We start from the raw sequence: 17,170 nt of genomic DNA, 5'->3' as shown, positions 1-17,170 counted from the left end.
AAGTGTGCTGTAAACTGAGCTTTCATTGATGCTTAAGTTTTCAATTTCATTTTTGTCTCAAAGGGGATGCTACTTCACATAACTGATAGCAAATTTATTGACTTCTTACTGTTATTCTACATCCTGATTTTACTCTTCAGCTATTATTTCTACATGTCATATCATTTAATCCTTACAGCAGTTCTATGATGTAGGTAACGTTATCACCATTGAAGGAACTGAAACAGAACTGCTTAATGAATTTTCCAAGGTCACGCAGCTAATGAGTGGCAGCGAAGATAGAACTCTAGTCCATGTGGTTCTAGAATCCAGACAGCTCTACTTGCCCCTGCAATTGGCAGTTTGAGTCACACTAGGCATAGTATAGTTCATCTCATATTAAAGACACCAAAGGTCATTAATTTCTAAAAGACTACGGTCATGAAATAGTTTTAGTTATCGTAACTTTTCCCCACAGAAGGTCCCATTAGCTCTTGCTAAATCTAAGAGTATCTGACAAATTCAGATGAAGAGGAAGTGGATGGGGGTGCCTGGGAGGCTCAGTCAGTTAAATGTCCAACTTTGGCTCAGGTCATGATCTCACAGTTCTGGTTGGAGTTCAAGCCCCGCATCCGACTCTGTGCTGACAGCTTGGAGCCTGGAGCCTGCTTGGGATTCTGTGTCTTCCTCTCTCTCTCTGCTCTTCCCCACTCGCATTCTGTCTCTCTCTCAAAAATAAATAAACATTAAAAAAAATCTTTAAAAAAAAAAGGTGAAGTGGATGACCCCTCTGGCTTCTCAGAGACTACCAGTAAGGTTATGCAGTGGCTGAACCGGAAATCCTGTAGGCGGAAGGAATCTTCACTTTTGCTGTTCCCCAGGCCAGGTCTGTAGGACTCTCTCTGTACTTTTGTATTTCCAAACCCCATTCACCCTTCAGACTTCAGCTCTAGCACAACTGGCATTTTTCCTTAACTCATGACAAGTATTGTGACATATTTAAAGAATTGCTTAAGCCATTTTCCTCGAATGCCTACAAACGCTCTCTTGCGCAGTAGCTATCAAAGGAAAAATGTTTAACTGGGAGTTGTGTGGTATGCCTCACTTTTTACAAAATTTCTGTTTTGACTGAGTTTCTAGTCTCAGAGCATAGTGTGCATTTATGAGTATAGGCACACATTCTCTAGAGCTGGGCAAATACCCATAACAGTTTGCACAGTAATAGAATACTATTTTAACTGTTCCTGCATTAGGAGAGTTCCTATTCAGGTGGCTCCCAAAGTACGATGCTTTACTCCTGAGGTATGCAGAATGATTATAGGTACTACAGAATAACATTTTAAAATTTATAATTACTTATATTATTTGTATTATTTCATTCTAATTTATATTATTTTTATTAATTTTAATTTATATTAGGAAAAGTTTGTAACTTTTACATCAGAGCCATTAATTTTAATTTATATTGGGAAAAGCATATAGTACATCAGAGCTGTGATTTCATGGCTTTTTAATTGAGGCTGAACTAGGTACTTTATTTTTTTAAAGGGCTTAAAATAGTCATTTGCTTCTTTAAAAAATGTTTTAATTTAGGGGCGCCTGGGTGGCGCAGTCGGTTAAGCGTCCGACTTCAGCCAGGTCACGATCTCGCGGTCCGTGAGTTCGAGCCCCGCGTCGGGCTCTGGGCTGATGGCTCAGAGCCTGGAGCCTGTTTCCGACTCTGTGTCTCCCTCTCTCTGCCCCTCCCCCGTTCATGCTCTGTCTCTCTCTGTCCCAAAAATAAATAAACGTTGAAAAAAAAAAAATTTTAAAAAAAAAAATGTTTTAATTTAAAGAAAATGTTAAATGAAGGATACTACAGTTGGTACCTGAGTAGAGATAGATAGGTACACATATAAATGATGTGTGGCAAAGATTGGTCCGTTATATGCACAATTAGCTCACAGCTGGTTTTCTACAGTATAGTATCCTGTATAACAGAGTCTTGATGATCCTTGCCTGTGTGACGGTCTGTAATGATAACTTCGAATAGCTTATTCTTTGCATTATAGCAAACTGCTCTTTGCAGAAATATTTTGTCCTGTTGCAAAATAATAGTTAATCTCTGAGTCTTATTTATTTCTCTTATAACAGTGCATTTTTTATCTGCCTTCTCCTTCACATTAGGGAGAAACTTCATAGAGTTACTATGTGTTTGCAAAATGAACGCAGAACAGTGATTATTTTTCTTGGTTATTTAGATGAGATCTAACTATGGAGAAGTCTGAGATAAAATTTCAAAGCAGTTTTTACCTGAAAAAATAAGATATTCATTAAGTGAAATTGGCTAAAAGGAATATGTAAGGGCTCTGTGAAATATGAAATATATGCTCCATTGGGATTTTAAAGTGACTGTTGCCCATAAAACACACTTTATTACATGTGTTTATATATTTTGAATTTGGCTGCATGAGAAACCTCAAGCTTAAAGGTCTTTCTTTTCTTGGCTTTTTATCTTTTCAGTATGTTTTTCCCTTTGTGGTTATACTGGAATATAGTTTAAATTGAAGCCAAAGATTTGTGCGATGGGAAAGTTTTTTTTTGTTTTATCTGTTGGTTTTAATAGAAAAATAACTGTCCAAAATAGTATGAATTTTGGAATCCATATGACATGGTTTAGAATACTGAGCTTCTACTTACTTTTCCTGGGACTTTTTGAGCAAGTTGCCTGACCAAGCCACAGTTATACCAACTGAAAATGAGCCTAATAATCTTTACTTCATGGAGTTACAATCAAGATTAATGTGAAATACTCTGAAGGGTTTAGTGCAGCATAGGGACAGAGTAAATAGATGGTAACTGTTAGTTTTATTTTCAGCGATCAAAAGTGACTGCATCAATCCTGATCGTGTAAGCCTACTATTCAAAGCCTCACCACACACTTGTGGCAGCCTTCTTTCCTTGATCTTCTCTTACACAGCCCCCTTACTCTGGCTCCACATAGACCACTCTGGATTTTGCTACTCGCTTAGTGTCTGTTTTCAAGCCATGTCTTCTGCCATCCCTCAGCCCAACCTTTCTTGTCAATCCTACTTGTCATTTGCCCTTTTTATTTCATTCTTTACTACTGTTTCCCATCTGGACTTCCAGTTAATAGCACACAATTTAGCAGGGTTTTTTTCCTCTACTTCTCTATTCAGATCTTAATTTCTACAAATAAATGGTAAGTATTACGGGCAAAAAAGACTGCATCCTGTATTTTTTCCAAGTTACACACAGTTGTTTGGCTTAATTCCAAAAACAAACAAAAAGGCACTGATGCAGATCCATGGAGAAGAAGAGAAGGTAGTGGCCATAAAGTAAGAACATGACACACTCTGATACATTTAGTTTAGGGATGGTTACAATACACCGAGCATCTACCATGGTACCTTTCTCATCGCAGTCACTAGGAAGTGGTCAAAGTCTGAAGTTGAAGTCTACTTAAATGGGGGGAGATACATAACTTTTTCAGTAATGGGAATGCAGTGGAAAAGAGAACAGGAAATATACTAAATCTCTGATGTCAGAAGACCTGGATTCAAATTTTATTACTCTAGTTGCATGACCTTGAGCAAGTCACTTAACATTAGGTGTGAAATTAGAGGGATAGAGGAGAGTTGGGAACCAAACCAGACAACTAATAAAAAATTAAAATAGACTTGGACTCTGAAGATTTAATCTTGGCTCTGGAACTAACTGTGTATGTGCTTTTGATGAAGTCATGTGTCTCTTGATTTCCTCATCTCTAAATTGAGGGTGATGAAATCCGTCTCACAAAGCTATTAGGATTAAATTGGAAGACGTGTGTGATGGTGCCTGGAATATTGTGGGCACATACTAAGTGTGTTTATTTTTAAATTAACCTCGATGGATCTACATTGACTTCATTGTAAAATGAGGGACTTGAGTTGGAGGAGCACCAGAATCTCTTGAGTTTTAATATTCCGTGTCACTTACCTCAGAAAGAAGGTAATGGGTAAAGGATTTTTAAGCTCATCAGAGATTCCTAACTTAACCTAAAAGAAACAATTGTAGCAAAAAAAAATGGATACATGTAAATTACATTAGGCAGTAGTAAAATATTCACATTATGGCTTTACCTTTATAGTCTGTCAGTGGACATCTGTGACATATTCTCCATGGATTTTGACATTCCGTTCTGCCCAGTAAGAACTTTTGTGTATTGTACTCTTAGTATGATCTAGTACCTTAGTAATAAAGCAGAGTTGAACCTGTCAAGTTGACAGGTAATTCACTGGAAAAAGAAGCGCTATATTTTATAATATATATATCTGGTTTGACTTTTGCTTAATATTATACATGATTAAACAAGTTCCAAGAGAATGTAACACTGATTCAGTCTATTTTTCAGTAAAGGACTCTGCCTATTACAGAGAAAAATGTAATCTGTTGTCAATGTGTGTGTGTGTGTGTGTCTGTTTTACCTGAAGGCCTCTGATTTCTAAAATAAAGACAAAATCAGTTTTCTTTTCCTTCATTTTCACAACTTTTCTATACACACAAACCTTGAAAATTGTCTTGGTCTGGCAAGTTTCTGAATAAGGATGTACAGTGCCTTGTGTTTATCTGGCATGCAGCCAGTTCTCAAATAATACATTAGAATCCCCCAAATAGATCTTAAAATTGGGCCTTGTAGATTTCCGAAGGGGTTGTTGTTGCTGTGCCCTACTCTTTCTTTTCCGGTTGCTAGAATTCCAAAATGGCACTACCCTCCTTGCTTCTGGGGGATCTCACCATCTAGGGAAATGAAATCTTCTTTGCTTACCAGAAGATTATTATTATTGATCCTGATTTGGTTCCAGGGGGCTGACAGGTAGGTCCATGAGGTCCAATTTCATGGGTTTGTGATATACTATAGTATATATCAGAATGTTTGACCCTCAAGGAATCATGTTTTTCTCCACAAACACTCATATTTAGAGTTCTGTTTTTATTTTTTTCTAAATTTGTTCTGTTAAGCATTTTATTCACAACACCTCTAAAGGAATTGAAATTTTAAGTAGATAAGACAAAATGGAAAAATTGAATTTGGTTGATCATTTTCATGATTAAGCATATGTAAGTTTAAATTTTTACATTTGCTCTAAGTAAATAGTTGGACAACTTAAGAACTATATTTGGTACCACAGTGGATATTCAGAAAGCAGATAGTAAATTGGAGAAACATAAAACCAGTAAAAACTGTTAACAAAGGAATATAATAAAAATATACTTAAACCTTTGAAAAACATGAGGGATTATTAAAAGATACTTTTTTTTTTTTTTTGCTTGAATTCTGTTTGTAGTTCTTGGCTCAAATTATCTTTCTGAATACTAAGTCTGTTTTATGAATGTCAGTTTACTTTATTTAGATTTTCAATACTAATTTTTAAAAATGACTCTTGAACAGTAGTATTCAAACAGTTTTAACCATGTAATTGATTCTTCAAACAGAATATTTCATGGAAGTACAGGATCTATAGTGGATCCCCTCTGTTCAAAGTGGGGTGAAGGAAGGAAAGCAGAAGTACATGGACCCACGGAGGCATGCATATACACATACATAAATCTCTCGTGATTCCAAGTACTAGAGTTTGAAAATCACTGATGTTTTACTAACTTTTTGTTAAATGACTGATAGCCCCAATTCATATTATTCTGAAGTAGACTTTGAACAATAATTATTTTAAATTAAAAAACACAAACTTCAAGAAGAAGATTCCTGAAAGATATTGGTAGCAGTGGCATTGTTCTTTAATTTCTTCACAAAAACAGGTAGAGCAACTAGGATATCAAAATCAAAACCTGTGTATAGCAACTACATCCAAATTAGGTATCCCCACCAACCCCCAAATACTAGCAGGTAAGGACCAACTACGAACAGCTACAAGATTCATATGGGACCGGTAGCTGTGTGGGAGGAAGCAGAGGAGAGGAAGCAGGGCAGTTTATATCCCTGAGAATTGGAAATCCCTAAAATTGCCAGGAACTACTCTCTGGAAAGACATTAAGCCAGTCAGAGTAGATGTTGAGATTGGATGGGTATTTTTGCAAGACCTAATCCATTGGTGAATACAAGGGGACTGGGAAGCAATTCAGTCTAATGGTGCTGGATCATTCTGGTTCTTACATACTCTCAAAACAAGCAAACCAAAGGTCCCTTCCAAAACAGATCCTCTCACTGAGAAAAGCTGCTTAAAGTAGAATCCAAATTGAGCAGGACAGGACAAGAGGGGAGAAGAAAGAAAAAGTCCAGATAAAAAGCAGGTGATAGCACAATGACACAATAAGATATCACCTTAATGATAGGTATCTGATAGGTATCAGAAAAGCTAACATCAAAAAAGGCAAGAAATAACCAGTGTTGGCAAGGATGTAGAGAAAAGGGAATCCTTGTGCACTGTTGGTGACAATATCAATTGGTGTGCCATTGTGGAAAACAGTATGGAGGTTCCTCAGGAATTTAAAAATAGAAATACCATAGATCCAGTAATTCTACTACTATATATTTACCAAAGAAAATGAAAACACTAATTTGATAAGATACATGCACCCCTGTATTTATTATAGCATTATTTACAATAACCAAAATATGGAAGCACCCCAAGTGTCCTTTGATGAATAAAAAAGATGTGAGATAGATAGATAGATAGGTAGATACACACACACACATATGTATGGAATTGGAAAAAACAAACAGTAAAAGCATAAATAAATAGACTCAAATACAGAGAACAAACTGGTGGTTGCTGGGAGTGGGGTGGGAGGATGGGCAAAATGGGTGGAGAGTGGGAGTTACGGGCTTCTAGTTATGGAATAAATAAGTCACGAGGTTGAAGATACACCATAGGGAACATAGTCAATGGTATTGCAATAGTGTTGTGTGGCTAGCATAACATATAGAGTTGTGAAATCACTGTTGCACACCTGAAACTAATGTAACATTGTGTGTCAACTATACTTCAATAAAAAATATATGGAAAGCTGTTAAAAATGGCAAACCATAAAAAATGCTTTTAATTCTTTTTATAAGAAGCTTAAATATAAATGAAAAAGAATGGTAAGTAAATGAGTAAATTAAATAAGTAAACAGATAAATACATAAAGCAGGTGATGACAACATAGGCAGTCCCACAAAGTGGAAGGCCATTTTTTAAAAAATCAGTTTGTGGGGCGCCTGGGTGGCGCAGTCGGTTAAGCGTCCGACTTCAGCCAGGTCACGATCTCACAGTCCGGGAGTTCGAGCCCCGTGTCGGGCTCTGGGCTGATGGCTCAGAGCCTGGAGCCTGTTTCTGATTCTGTGTCTCCCTCTCTCTCTGCCCCTCCCCTGTTCATGCTCTGTCTCTCTCTGTCCCAAAAATAAATAAACGTTGAAAAAAAAAAATTTAAAAAAAAAAAAAAATCAGTTTGTGAAATCTAGAGAGAGTTCTAGAATCATGAAGTTGGAAAAACTATCCTAGACTCTTCTTTTCAACGTACAGAAAAGGTCATTGCATAAAAAAAAAAAGACAAAATTAAGCAAAGATATTTTTAAAGAAAAAAATAAAGAATAAAATAATGAAATGGAATGAAAACATACCCCCAAAAGTCTGCAGAATAATTATTTTAAAACAATGTAAAAAATTTTTTTAATGCTAAAGGATAGAAAAGAAAACATAAATCAGAATTTGAAAGATTGAAAAATTAGTTGATTCAAGAAAAATCCGTGAAGTGTTCCATATTTAAAATACTCAAGGATGGAAAACATGAGCAACTGATTTTCCTTAAAAAAAAATTTTTTTTAATGTTTATTTTTGAGAGAGAGAGACACACAGGACAAGCCGGTGGGGGGGGGGGGTGGCAAAGAGGGTGGGGGCGGGAGTGGGCAGAGAGAGGGAGACACAGAGAATCTGAACCAGCTCCAAGTTCTGAGCTGTTAGCACAGAGCCCAGTGCGGGGTTCCAACTCAAGGACCATGAGATTATGACCTGAGCCAAAGTTCGTCACTTCACCAACTGAGCCACCCAGGTGCCCACATGAGCAACCAATTTTCTATCCAGCCAAACTTCCCTTCAAGTATAACTACCACAGACAAATGATTATGATTACTCCAAGAATTCTCTTCCTGGAGAATCTACTAGAGAATGAGTTTCAGACAAGAGCCCTTCCCACATTCCCCCAAAAAACACAACAACTGGAGAGACTTCAGAGTAAGAGCTGGTGAAATGCTGTTTCCTAGCACTAGGTAGTGGTCCACGTGCCTCAGTTCTGGCCCCTGAGGTGGGATGGTGTCACATTTGTGACACCAAATTTTTGGCAACCACATTTCAATATAATGTTTCCTTTGTAATACTATGCATTTTATGTGATGCATTTGAAAGCATTCTGAGAAGAGGTCCATATGCTTCAGCAGACTGCCAAATGAGTCCTTGAGCAAAAAAGAGGTTAAGAACTTCTGATTTAAAATTTATTTATTTATTTTGAGAGAGAGTGCATGCACAGGCAGAGGAGAGGGACAGAGGAAGAGAGAGAGAATCTTAAGCAGGAGTCTGATGAGGGGCTCAGTCTCAAGACTGTGAGATCATGACCTGAGCTGAAATCAAGTCAGCAGCTTAACCGACTGAGCCACCCAGGGGCCCCTAGAACTTCCGATTTAAATGGAAGGATATGGAGTCTCTAAATTCGTAGGAAGAGAGGGCCTTTTCCCCATTCTGTCAACATATGTTGAAAATGGCTTGAGCTAGAAATAAACTTTTGTTGTATTTAAATGAAAATGATAAAAAGGAAATTTTAAAATTTTATACTGGAAGTGATCTCTTAATTTGATTTTATTCAAATACTTTAGTAGAAAGAACTTTAGTTTTTCTGAATGCTTTACATGGTCTTTACTGATTATCTCCAGGGGTCAAAAGAAGCACCAGCCTGGCTTCAGTTTTCTGGTTGGGCACACTGGGCCAGACTGAACATTTCTATTACATGCCTGAGCCACAGTGATTCCGGTTTTTACTTTACAATGTAAATTTGATTCAGAGTTCTCTTCCCCAAGGGGACTGTGTAGACATCAGACATAAGTAAGTCCATTTCTGTACATATTAGTTCATTTTTTATAGCCTTCTATCACAAAAATAAGCAAAAACCCTCATGCGATTATGACCTGTTATTATGGACTTTATTACTGAAGGGGCTTTAGAGGGTATCTAATGCACCATATCCTCATCTTTATGAGAGTGAACTGAGAACCAGAAAAGTTTTGATTTATACAGTCAGATTTACCCATGATGACACAACCCAGGTGGCAGCCTAGGCTCAAACTGCCGTTTCCACATGTGTGGTACTAACATTGTGCTAAAACCTCAGTCTCCCGTCTTCCTTCCTCCTCTTCTCCTACCTTCCTATCACAGTAGAAGAGGTTTCAGTGCTTCTGTCGGTGATTTCGTCATCCCTCTTGCCTGCCTACTTCGTATTCCGCCCCCTCTTGCCTCCTCTTCAGGCCACATTCCTTTCTGCCCCTTCCCATCCAGACTTCCAGAAAGAGAAACACATTGCCTTTCTTTTAATCTCTTATATTGTGCATTCCTTAATCCACAATCCACAATGCCAGTAGTCTCACTTAAACTGTTCTTCCCAAAGTCAGGAACATCAGTTTTTACTCAAACTCATGGACCATTCTCAATGTCATTTTCTCTCCCATTCTGCAGTATGTTACAGTTGACTTCTTTATCCCCCTTCAAGTGCTTTCGTCTTTCTTGGCCTCTGTGATGCCATGCTCTCTGGAGTTTCCTTATTTGGTTGCTCTTTCTCAGTCACCTCATCTAATGCCCATACTTTTAAATGTCAGTGACTGTTTCTCATTAGAACAGCCTTTTAATTTCTCACCATTCTCACTGCTGGTTCTCATATAACGTGTTGTACTCCTGGGCCTCTGAAGGTGCACTGTTTACTGCTTTCTCACAAATCTATTCTGCAGCAGCTGTTTCACCTAAATTTCATAGCTGGCTGGGCATCTGCACCTGGACATCCTACGGGTCCTTCAGATTCAACATGCTCCTTTTGTGTCTCGGCTCCAGAATTCAGACTTCATTACCACCATCATCTTCTACCTGAATACCATAAAGCCTCCTAACTGGTCTCATGTCCCCAGTCTCAGCCCCTTCCTCACTGCTGTCAGACTGGTGTTTCTAAAATGAAAATATGTTCATGTTCACTTCTCTTTCTGAAACTTATTTGTGATTCCATTGTCCTCAGGACAAATCCATTCTAGTACCGCATAAAAGGTGCTTTCTTGATCTGGCCCTGCTTACCTTTCCTGCCTCGCGCTTTGCCGCAGCACCGCGTGGTGCCTAGTTTTCTGAAAGAAACCCTCTTCTCCGTTGGCTCCTGGCCTGTGCTCTTCCCCTACCTGCCTTTTCTTTCCCCGCCCTTTCTTCCACTCTCCCCTACTCGTGGGTAACTTCCTTGAATCTTTCAGATCTCCTCTCTCACAGCTTGGTTGAGGAGCCTTTCCTCTTTACTTCCATAAGCACTCTGTACTTATTCCTAATACAGACCACATTCATCATAATACACTGTAATTGTCCCTTAACTTGTCCCCTTAAATGGTAAAACTCAAGAAGAGCAGCTGTGCCTTACCACCATGCCCCCAGGATCTAGCATCTGCATTTTCTTTGAATGGATGAATTAATATACCCTACTTAGTCATAATAATAAGTTCACTGCAGTGGAACTAAAGCTAGGATACAACTAGCTTTTAGGATCCATACCATATCCTTATCTCATTGGTGAGATTTTAGCCCTCTGAAAAATTAAATATATAAACTCTCTTGAACCTTTGCAATAAATAGAATAGCCCTTTTCCAGCATACTGAGTTAAGGAAACACAGATTTCCCAAAGTTTTAAATGTTTGAAAAGAACCTTACCTTCAGTAATTCTGTGATAACTCCTAGGAAAGTTTTCTGAGTTTTCTTTTTTTCCTTTAGAGACTGGGAAAAGATTTTCTTTTTCCTTCTTTCTGAAGGTTGTGTGTGTAATTCTTATCTTTACATCTGGTTATAGTGACTTTGAATTAATTATAATGAATAAATGAGAAAAAAATCCAATGACCTTTATTATAAAAATACATTTGTACTTAAATGTTGCCTAAGAACAGGTGGCTAAACCCCAGAAGGCCCACAAATTTATCTGGTAGGCAACTTGGGAATGCAAAACGTTATCTTACTATTTTTTGTTTTCTAGATGTAATGCCTAAAATTCCAGTTAACATCGTTGTTAATTATCCTACCACTGATACAAACAGCTTCTAAATCTACCTTTGTTACTTATACACAGAGAAACAGAATTTTAATGTTCATGAATGCTGGCAACAAGTTAAAAAGGGGGGAGTGATAACACTTAAAATCTCCCTAACACTACTGAGTGTATGTCTTTTTTGGGTATTCTCTTTCATCATCTTGGTGACCACCCATTTTGAGATTGAATCTGGGTTCTCTGCTCAGTGTCTTTCTCACTGTTTGGTCCCTTTCTGGTCCATATCAGCCTCTGGTCTCTCCTTCCCATGACATTCCTTCTTAGGAGTAGTGTGATAATTATCTTTGTTTCCTTGCCTTTACTTTATCATCACAGGTAGGTATATTTTTATCTACTCATCACTGCTTTGCTCAGAGAACTGATATTTTTCAAGCCCTCTTGATATCTCCGTTACAATATCACAAATGCCAATCAAACCTATCAGGATCTCATCTAGAGTTTCCTGTTCTTGGTATGCTTCTAGTTTCACTGTTCCTACTCCCTGAAAGTAAGCATTCTCAGAGCTTCTGTGTCTGAAACCATTTTTCTAAGTGAAGTCCTTCAGCAACATTTCAGTTCTTAATATATTTCTCTTGTTCTGTATTTGTAACTTCATTATTAATATATGGCATAGTTTAATTGGATAAAATAAATTCTTTAAAATTCAAATCAATAACTCAAAACTTAAATCAGTTAGGGTTTATGGAGAAGCAGGAACCTGCCAAGATATGAGTTTGAACTTTTTCAGGAGTTTATTTTTAAAGCATGATTAACCATGAAACGGAAACAGATCTCAATTGTTTTGTGCTGGATTTTTCAGTTAAAAATGCAACTGTCTTGAAATCCATGAGAGCCAAGTTTACAAACGTAGAAGGTCTTTCATTTTTTTCCTGGCATTGAGACTGTTTTAATAAAAGGAAGAACACATTTATGTATGTTTACTCGAAGAGAAATATGCTTATATGTGATAATATCATTACTACCAAAACATAGACCCTTCTCAACTGCTACTTACCTTAATTGCCATACAAGGTCGCTGAGTGGGCAAGCTGGGCATTAGAAGTAAGTCTGTGGATACTTTTAATGTGTCTACAACAAACTGAGTCTTTTTTTTTTTTTAACGTTTATTTATTTTTGAGACAGAGAGAGGCAGAGCATGAACGGGGGAGGGTCAGAGAGAGGGAGACACAGAATCTGAAACAGGCTCCAGGCTCTGAGCTGTCAGCACAGAGCCCGACGTGGGGCTCGAGCTCACGGACCACGAGATCATGACCTGAGCCGAAGTCGGCCGCTTAACCGACTGAGCCACCCAGGCGCCCCAAACTGAGTCTTTTTAAACATGCATGAGTTGATCTGTCATTTGCCATCTACATAAGAGTCTAAATTTAAAATTAGAGGGTTGTTTTGTCTGTGGTGAGTTTGGAGGCTTTAGAAATGGACTACTACCAACCAAATCAGAAGCATGGGGTACCCAAGGATTCCCATTCACTATATGAGTTATCAACTATTTTATAGGATTTGAAGCTCGCATGCCTCTTCCTTTCCTTTCCATATTGTTGTTTGCATTCCCTAAATAACCCAGCAAACAAATTTTCTTTGTAAAGTGGATTTTTGTTCCTTTATCCAACATATTTTTATCAATATTGGTTTGCTTTTCTGTCTGCTACCCAGGGGGCTTATGACCTGTCCCTGAGGTTCTTATTTGTTGCTGTTTTTGAAATTTAAAAAATAATGTTGGTGTTTTGACAGCTCAGTTATTTTCTTAATACTGACAGTGTTTCTTTGAGTAAAGACATTAAGTGGAATTATTATACTTGATATACCATAAGATTTATGAAATTAGTAGTAGAAAACTCCTAAAAGATATTGACCCACAACTTAAATTTAATGAATCTAAACCATTTGATTTTTATTCTACTATGTTCAATGTTTAACAAGCTATTCCTTGTTGTAATACATCCATGTGTACTCTGAGTTGCTGCTACCTGCATCGTACATAAAGTTATAGGAACAACCAAATTGGAATGTTCTGACATTAACTGATAACTTCCAGAGTTTATAATTTCACTCTGGAATTTGGGTTAAATTCCTTATTGTTTCTTTTGCTAAAAACATTTTCTGTCTTGGGGTGCCTCGGTGGCTCAGTCAGTTAAGCATCTGACTCTTGATTTTGGCTCAGGTCATGATCTCATGGTTTGTGAGTTTGAGCCCTGTGTCAGGCTCTGTACTTTTAGTGCTTGGGATTCTCTCTCCCTTCCTCTCTCTCTTCCTCTCTCTGCTCCTCTGCTACTTGCTCTCACACATGCTCTCACTCTGAAAATAATAAAAAACGAAAGAAAAAGAAAAATCTTATTTAAAAAAGACATTATCTGTCTTTATTTTAATGTTCAGCTGAAGAGGTGTAATCATTAACAAAATTATAATTTAAAAAATTACATCGTGAATATTTAGCACGCTCTGGTCATAAACAGTGTAATTGTATTTGCAGTGAATAAATTGTTAGCCTAAAATAGAAATCTGACATGAATTGGGGCCCTTTCTTTTGGTATTTTACAAATCCCTAGCCAGCTGTGAACGTTAAAATAATATTACACTTCACAGAGAAAACAGACTGTCGTGTGCTAATATATTTTTAGGAGCTTTTACATGATTGTTTTTGGAGTGGAAAAATACAACTTACAGAAGTTGATAAATGTCATAAAGTAATACCTAAATGTTCCACATACGTGGTCTAGTTTTTGTTTTGTTTTTAATTTTTTTTTCAACGTTTTTTATTTATTTTTGGGACAGAGAGAGACAGAGCATGAACGGGGGAGGGGCAGAGAGAGAGGGAGACACAGAATCGGAAACAGGCTCCAGGCTCCGAGCCGTCAGCCCAGAGCCTGACGCGGGGCTCGAACTCACGGACCGCGAGATCGTGACCTGGCTGAAGTCGGACGCTTAACCGACTGCGCCACCCAGGCGCCCCTGTTTTGTTTTTAAAAATAATTTGGAATCACTGCCTTTACCAACCCTTTTTTTTTATTGTTCACCATAGTTCTTGTCAGACAAACTGTGTATTTACTTTTATTTGCTTAGTGTTATCTTCTCCTCACCAGGATATAAAGTCCGTGAACTTAAGGAGTTTGGATTTGTTCAGTGCTAAATACACATTACCTATGTGACCGACACATAGATGGGGCTTAGAATATGTTTGTTGAATGCGTGAATAAATAAACAAGTAAATTGACTTAATTTTACGTCATTTTCCCTTTTTATTTGACATATTTTGAGCTTTTCTTCATGTTAATAAAGAGTAAAATACTTTTTTAAAGAGGAAATCATGGTACACTAAACTAAATGTAAATCAAATCTGTTGGAGATGTTTTAGTTACTCTGTGGTAAACTGAGATTGTACATGACAGTTTGCAGATTGTATATTTTGATCTACCACAGCCTTTTGGGGAAAAAGAAAAGGAGAAGAGCTTTATAGTATAGTTATTCTTTTATATTCATGAAGATCTCATTCCTCGGATTTAAAAAATAAAACCCTCTGTAAATGAAGAATATTCATCATCCAATGTAAGAAAAATTACACGTATCGATGTGGAGTAGACTGTGCCCCAAGCAGGTTGTTGGAGTCAGAAGCAAGAGTGAGAAAGTGACTCACTTGGGACAAAAAACCTCTGACTGTTTGCTGGAGGGCAGTTCAAGGAAGTCAAACAGGCCTGCAAAATAGCATAATAGTTGTCTTCTTAATATTTAGCTAGCAGTTTGATAGTTATATTACCTTTGAGGAACATAAAGCTGACGTTCTCTGTTTTGGTGTCCATTCAATAATAGAAGAATCCTACAGCCGGGTAGTTTTCAATCATTACTTTTTTTTGCCTCCACCCTACAATCCTGCTCTGCTTTTTCAGGTAGTTGTTGAATAGCTGCTCTGCTTTTATATGTTACACAATTTATTTTATTTAAACAAAATTGGATTTTATATTTATCAGGGCTTGAACTGGAGTAGGACAAGAGAATTCAATTCTTCCAGCTTTTAAAAATAGAATAATAGGGGCACCTGGGTGGCTCAGTTGGTTAAGCGTCCGACTTTGCCTCAGGTCGTGATCTCATGGTTCATGAGTTCCAGCCCCGCATCGGGCTCTGTGCTGACAGCTCAGAGCCTGGAGCCTGCTTCAGATTCTGTGTCTCCCTCTCTCTCTGCCCCGTGCTCGCTCACTTGTTCTCTCTCTCTCTCTCTCTCTCAGAAATAAACATTAAAAAAATTTTTCTTAAGAATTGTAAATTGTAAATCTACCCTTTCACATTTTATTGGTCTCAAACCTCTCTTTTACTCCTAATTTTTTATGTTTCTTTTATCTCCCACTGCCTTCTCTCTCCCTCTCTCTCTCTGTCTCTCTCTATGTATGTATACACACACACATACACACACACACACACACACATACACACATATGGTCAAATGTGAAGGTATGAGGGAACAACTAACTGTTGCTCAAATACTTTTATTGTTACCAGCTTCCATTCCGTACTGACCTCCTTTATATCTTCATGGATAGACATTTGATAGACAGATCTAACAAGGAAAGTTTGGGACTACAATGTTAAGAAGTGGCTTCACTATGGGGCGCCTGGGTGGCTCGGTTGGTTAAGCGTCCGACTTTGGCTCAGGTCATGATCTCACGGTCCGTGAGTTTGAGCCCTGCATCGGGCTCTGTGCTGACAGCTCGGAGCCTGGAGCCTGCTTCAGATTCTGTGTCTCCCTCTCTCTCTGCCCCTCCCCTGCTCATGCTGTCTCTCTCTGTCTCAAAAATAAATAAACGTTAAAAAAAAAATTTAAAAGAAGTGGCTTCACTAGCTATCAGTTGTTCCACTGGAGCTCTGGTACTGCCTCCACTCTTGCTTACAGGAAGTTACAGGGATGGATATCTGGACAGTTTGGAGTGTGGCATAGCCTACCAAACTGATAAGTGACCATTGAGCATATCTTAACTATTTCGGAGGAATTTGTATCATTGCTGTGGAGTATTCAATTGGCATATTTGCTTCAAACAAAATCTTGAATGACACAGCCTATCCATAGTCTTTGGATAAAGGGGAGATGGCTTTGAGAAGGTACTTTGGATTCCTTATATATCATGATCTCATACACTGGAAAGTAGTCATTGGCATGCCAGCTAACTTTTCTTTTACTGTATATCCATTTTCACTGAGCTTAGTAACATCATAAATAATATACATGGAGAGGTTGAGCGTCTGGGGAGCAAAGGATCAAGCATACTGAATTGATACACTTAAACTTGAGTTACAGAGCAGATCCAGTTGAAATATCCCCACCATCACCTCTCCCTATGCCTCTCCTCCCCAGAATGCAAGTAATTTTAAATGTTGATATTTTATTAATATTTTTCATGAGCACTGTCATATTACCAGGGTGATTAATGAAACTAGAATGTAGCTAAGGTAAAGCATTTGGCACTATTTGGGGAAAACTTCCATATAGAGAGATGAGTCATCATAGACTTACATTTAAAATTTAAACATGTGCAAGCTGAACATTTGTACATAGAAATTTTTTTAAGGAAACTCAAGATATTGCTTTTATTGTTTTCAGTGTCAGTTTTTTTTTTTTTTTAATACAGAAGGCTTCATGTCCTCGTGTGTCATCCTTGTGCAGGGGCCGTGCAAATTTTCTCTATATGGTTCCAGTCTTCATGCATCTGCTGCTGAAGCAAGCACAAGTTAACTTTTTATTTTGGAATAACTTTAAATTTACAGAAAAGTTGCAAAGATAGTACCAAGTATTCCATAACACCTCTCTCAGTTTCTCTACTTAAGTTTTTATTACAAGCATAGCTCCAAGATACTCTGGGTTTGGTTTCAGACCACTGCAATAAGCCAATAATACAATAGAGTGAG

The 17,170-nt window shown here is 37.8% G+C and overlaps 1 protein-coding gene and 1 non-coding gene across 2 annotated transcripts in view; one reads left to right on the top strand and one right to left on the bottom strand.

Annotated features, from left to right (window-relative positions):
- UBE2E2 (ubiquitin conjugating enzyme E2 E2) overlaps positions 1-17,170 on the top strand; it is a 377,139-nt gene that overhangs the window by 246,595 nt on the left and 113,374 nt on the right. The gene's annotated exons all lie outside the window — the stretch shown is intronic.
- Positions 16,884-16,986, bottom strand: LOC124527374 (U6 spliceosomal RNA). The gene has a single exon (XR_006965837.1). It is a non-coding gene; the product is annotated as a U6 spliceosomal RNA (small nuclear RNA).

The sequence above is a fragment of the Lynx rufus genome, unplaced genomic scaffold, assembly GCF_022079265.1.
Source record: "Lynx rufus isolate CCGP_SWC_20201006 ecotype Redwood Valley unplaced genomic scaffold, mLynRuf1.p SCAF_5, whole genome shotgun sequence".
Classification (NCBI taxonomy): Eukaryota; Metazoa; Chordata; class Mammalia; order Carnivora; family Felidae; genus Lynx; species Lynx rufus.
This window is presented reverse-complemented; position numbering and strand designations above follow the sequence as displayed.